Genomic DNA, 6,000 nt, shown 5'->3' with positions numbered 1-6,000 from the left:
TTGAAAAGGATGAACATAGACTGGCTTCCTCATACACCTGTGGTGTGTGATGACAGCGTCCGTGCATTCGTTTCCGTGCGGTTGGCCAACCTAATAATGTCGGATGATGATTTGTAAGCAACCTCTAAAGGAGCCCTCCCTGACAGCTACTGATGAGCTGTGGGGAAATGCCTCAGGAGCAGGTTGTATTTACATTCACACCTACTCTACCTAGGTATCCAGCAAACAGCTGTGTTGCCCAAGTGATAGACTTTGGCTGGGGTTGGGTTACAAATCACTTGAAGGCGGGGGAGGGGGGGAGAATGAAATGTTGTTATTCTTATTAAAAGGAGGACTTGTGGCACCTTAGAGACTAACAAATTTATTAGAGCATAAGCTTTCGTGAGCTACAGCTCACTTCATCGGATGCATTTGGTGGAAAATCCACTGTATTTTCCACCAAATGCATCCGATGAAGTGAGCTGTAGCTCACGAAAGCTTATGCTCAAATAAATTTGTTAGTCTCTAAGGTGCCACAAGTACTCCTTTTCTTTTTGCAAATACAGACTAACAGGGCTGCTACTCTGAAACCTGTTATTCTTATTGTATGAGTAAAGGACAGTAGAACTGTACTTAGCCCATGTTGATTGAGGGCATCAAGAGAGAGGGTGGGGACAGGTGTTTTGCTTGATGGTCTGCCTGAGTCACAAGTACGATTTGATCTGCCCCTCTCCACTGTTTAAAGACAGAAATGATTAGGCTCCATAGATACTCTTTTGTTTTCGTAAGTGACCACTGCAGCTGAAATCCCTGTGGGAGTGAATAATTAGGCATACACATGTTGTAGCGGGGTCGGGTCGTATTGGAAACCCGGGGAGTGGGTGGGTGCAAGCCCACCCACTGCTAAAGGCCCCTCCCCCAGCCTAGTGGGATGGACCACTGGACCAACTGATTACGGGGGGACAACTAATGAAAAACAGGGACCGGAGTGAGGGTCAAAGGTTCAAAATGAGGATACCAGATGGGGACACCGAGCAGAGAACCCCAGACGGCGCCCACTGCTCCTCGAAGCTGTCTAGGGAGCCAGCGGACGCTGCCCAGTGGAACTCTGCCCGGATGCGTGAAAGTAGGGAGAAACGGAAATAGGCCCCACACTCGCAGAGCACCCCCTCGTCTAACATCCTCCTCCTGGTATTATAGATGGAAACTTTGGCCAGAGCCAGGAGGAGGTTGACGAGGAGGTCTCGTGACTTCGTGGGGCCACGGATAGGGTGTGCAAAGAGGAACAAGTGTGGGGAGAAGTGCAACCAGAACCTCAATAAGAGGTTCTGAAGGAGCCGGAATAGGGGCTGCAACCTGGCTCATTCGAGATAAGCGTGCACCAGGTTCTCCCTAACGCCGCAAAAGGGGCAGGCCTCAGGTGTAGGGGTGAACCGCGCCAGGTGCACGCCCGTGCTCACGGCTCCATGAAGAAGCTGCCAACTAATGTCCCCGGCGGGCCGTTGGACCAAGTTGGAATAAAGGCTGGCCCACCAGGGCTCCTCACCCTCTTTAGGTGGAAGATAGTCCCGCCATTTGGTGTCGGGGCAGGACACAAGGGTGAGGAAATGCAATGTATGGAGCTTGAGCGTGTACAGATGGTTTCGGGGCGCGGTTCGAAACCGGACCGACTGCAGGGTATGCAGCCGGCTCGGAGTATGGGAGCGGGGAGGCCGGGGGGGCTCACGGAACAGGAGCCCAAGAAAGATGTCCGGAGGGCCAGGGGTGAGCGGGGAACGCCGTCTCGCAGGGCTCACCGCAGGAAAGCGAGAGAATCGGGTGACAAGGCGGCCTTCACCTCCTGGAGTACACGCCTAGGGGTTGGAAGGGTGGAAAGCCCCATGTGTCGTCCGAGCACGCGGGGCTCCACCCAATCCCCCCTGTTGTGGTCCAGGAGGTCTCCGACTCTCATGGTTTCTGCCAGGACCAGCCTCCGACACACTGAGGGAGACTCTGCCACCTGCACATGGAGATTGAGGTTGTGTAGCAGGGGCTCCGTGAGGAGGTCCACTCCCTCGGTGGCCACAAATGACCTGGTCTCCAAAAAAGCTTCCAGGTCCAGAGGAGGTCCTGGTAGAAGACCGGCAGCTTGGAGAAGGCCTCTTGGATGGAGAAAAAAGAGCTGCCGGTCATATCGGAGCCCTCAGAGGTGGCGGAGGAAGGCGTACACCAACGTGCTCCACGCCGGACTACCTGCACCATAAAGGAGCCTCTGCTGGGCCTGGAGACGGAAGACATGGCTGTGCAAGCAAACCAGGCCCTGTCCTCCCTCCACCAGGGGAAGACTTGGAGCCCCTGCACAGACCCAGTGCAGCCACAGCCAGAAGAACTCCAGAGCCATCCTCTGGAGCCTGGCCAGGTATTGAGTCGGTGCCAGAGCATGGACAGGACCAGTTGGTTCAGCACCAGCACCCTCCTCACAGGGAGAGACACCGAAACAGTCCTGTCCATCTCCACAGCCGCTCACCCACCCTGGCCTCCAAATCCTGCCAGTTCTCCGGCGGAAAAGGATGCGTGGCAGATAGATAAACACCAAGATAAAGCAGCAGACCCACGCTCCACCGGATGGCTTGAAGCGGGTGTTTCTGTGGAAGACACAACCCAGACTGCACTAGCAGTGAGGTTCCCCCACTGAGAGCTCAGCTGAAATCACTGAGAGCCAGTGGAACCTCAAGAGACCAATTCACAGAGGTCACAGTGGCAGGTGGCAGTAGAAGGTGACTGTGCAGGGCTATTGGCAACAGAGCAGTGGAGTGAACGGTGGCACAACAAATAACAGTGGACAGAGCGAACAGTGACCAGCTGGAGGAACAAGCAAGGTGCCTTCTTGCCCCCTACCTGGGAGGTGAACTCATGTGAAAGCACCTCTGAACTCTGAGTCTCCACTAACCAGGGACAACACCCATGAGTGGGGTGCGGTGGAGGGAAAAGTGAGGGGCACGTTAAATAAACATTTGTTTGTTGGACTATATTTTAGTGACTTTGCTCCAGAATGCTAGATTTGTGACTGGGAATGGAAACTTATATACATTTGTTTCCTAGTAGGCCAAGATTTTTAAAATGCATTATTTGCCAAGGTTGTTATCTCACATCTTTGCTATCTTGAGAGGCCATTATGTTGGGGAGTTTCTGTACTAAACATTTTTATTATTATAATTAATTTTTATATAAGAATGGTCATACTGGGTCAGACCAATGGCCCATCTAACCCAGGATCCTGTCTTCCAACAGTGGTCAAGGCCAGGTGCTTCAGAGGGAAAGAACAGAACAGGTAATCATCAAGTGATCCAACCCTTTTGCCCATTCCCAACTTCTGTCAAACTGGCTAGGGACACTCAGAGCATGGTATTGCATCCCTCCCCGTCCTGGCTAATAGCCATTGATGGACTTATTCTCCAGGAATTTATCTAGTTCTTTTTTTAATCCTGTTATAGTTTTGGTCTTCACAGCATCCCCTGACAAAGCATTCCACGGGTTGACTTTATGTTGTGTGAAGAAGTACTTCTTTTTGTTTTTTTAAAACCTGCTGCCTATTTAATTTCATTGGATGACTGCTAGTTCTTGTGTTATAGCTGTTGTTACAAAGTATTGCTTTGAGAACAGACTCTGTTTTAGGATGTACTAACACAATTAGCAGCTTGCAAGTTTCACACAGAGAGGGAGAGAAACAGTAAAAATAAGAGACTGAAAACCAAGAGACCTCTTAATTAGTAATACCCTGGAATTTAAACTATGGGGAATCAAACTCATTTGTGATTTTAATACAGAACTTCTTTAATATGATCCAACAAAGAACTCTCTTACCAGATTCAAAAAAATCGCATACATGGCTGATGAATGCACCAATGCAAATGGGCATCAAGTATTAAGTCATTGTGTATGTTATTTTGATGTCAGTTGTAGGCCAGTAGATGCATTTCTAGTTGTTCAAGTTATAGAAGACACATCAGCTGCATCTGTGACAACCAACATCTTAGAAGAGTTAAATGCTTGTCAATTGAACCCCAAACAGATGGCTGCTTGTGCATTTGATGGAGCTGCAAACTTCTCTGGAAGACATGGTAGAGTCCAAGCTTTGCTCACAGAAAAGTGTAACCCTAATCTCTCCTATACACACTGCACAGGCCATCTACTCCAACTATCACTAGTATGAGCTGCAGAATTTTCAAAAGACATTAAAAAAGCTATAAATTTAATGTCTTCATTATATTCTTCTTTCAGCAAGAGTCCAAAAAGACTGAATATATTGGAAAATATAGAAGATACGCTGGGACTGAAGTTCATATTAATCCAAGCTGGGAAAACCCTCTGGCTTTCTCATGAGCGATCCTTGGCTGTTGTCTTAAAATTACTCCAGCCGTTATTACTGGCTTTGGAAAGTATCTAACAAGATGGGATAGATCTAAGTAGTGAGGCTGGTGGATTACTTTTGCTACTACATTCAGAGAAGACTATTGCCATTCTCTCTCTCGTAAGTCTACTGTTGAAACCACTTGGGTCATTAAACAATGCCATCCAGGCATCTGCTACAACAGTAGTAGATCTTTGTCCAGCAATAGAAGCTACATTTGGATCAATCAGAGAGCTATCCACGGAAGAAGTACTGGAAGAAACAAAGACTTCAGTCCAGAAGTTGACTAATGAAGGCATTTGTATTGAATCCTTAAGTGAAGAGGACAAGAAGTGTTTGTTAAGCCATCTGAAAAAGTACACAGAATAGATTCTTAAAATTCTACAACAGCGACTTCTAGATTCTACTCAACCTCCAAGTAGCTTTTACAGATGCCTGTCTGTAAAACACCAACAGTTGAGTGGAGTGAGGCACTACCATCAATGGGGCTGTCATGTGATCGGGACACAACAGAGAATCTGAACACAGAGTGGAATATCATACAATGAATGAATGAAGATTTGATTAGTGGCTCGACCAGATCTTTGTGCTATGTTTCCTGGGATGAAAGAAGTAGGAATTCATCTCTTGCTACTCCCAGTCAAAAGTTCAGTGTTCTTTTTCACCATTGAATAGAATTTTGTGTTCTGAAAGAAGTCTCCTTCTGCCTGATCATGTGAATGAACTAATGAGCGTATCAATTGAAGGAATGGAAGTACCGGACACACGAGAAGCCTCTAAAGATGAACGCATTGCATTCAAGAAGTTCATTAACAGAGTTGTGCAAAATTATAACAAGAAACCAAGAAGGATGTAGACGTAGTGCTTCCTAGAAGGCTTGAGTAGCCAACTTTAATTTGTGTGATGATTTTAAAACAGGAGTTAAATCAAATAAAATGGTCATGAAACATTTTTCAGTTTTTAGAATGGTGCCATAAAGCCCACCTTCACCCTCACAGTCTCACCCCTCATCGGCCCTGACACACACCCCTGTAAATTCGAACATCCCCCCGCAATTTCAATTCCTGGGGAAACCACTGGACCAAGGTCTCCTGAGTCCCAGCCCAGTGCCCCTCCCCCAGCCATTAGACAGGGCCACTTACATTAATGACTGTTAGACCTGACATTACCAGTCCCTCTGGACCACTGTTGCATTGTGCCCCGGGATGTGACTCGGCAGAGCGGGGTGTCCTGAGGGGTAGCCACTAAGAAGACAAACGTTCGCGGGACATAGGGTTGCCAAGAGTCTAATCACACATCGCAAACCCAAACACCCTTGCCATGCCATGCCCCTTCCCCGAGGCCTTGCACCCTCCATCCCCCCTCCCTCGGTCACTTGCTCTTCCCCCCCCCCACTTTCACTAGGTTGAGGTAGCGTGTTGGGGTGCGGGGGGGAATGCAGGTTCTGGGCTGGGACCACGGGGTTTGGAGTGTGGGAGGGGGCTCTGGGCTGAGCCTGGGGCAGGGGGTTGGGGTGCAGAGGGGGTGCATGGTGCAGGCTTCGGGAGAGGGCTGGGGCAAGGGATTGGAGTGCAGGAGGGAGTGCGTGGTGCAGGCTCCAGGGGGGGCTCAGGGCTGGGGGATGGGGATGG

This window comes from Dermochelys coriacea, chromosome 5 (genome assembly GCF_009764565.3).
Source record: "Dermochelys coriacea isolate rDerCor1 chromosome 5, rDerCor1.pri.v4, whole genome shotgun sequence".
Lineage (NCBI taxonomy): Eukaryota > Metazoa > Chordata > Testudines > Dermochelyidae > Dermochelys > Dermochelys coriacea.
The sequence above is the reverse complement of the archived record's forward strand: the minus strand, read 5'-3'. Positions refer to the sequence as shown.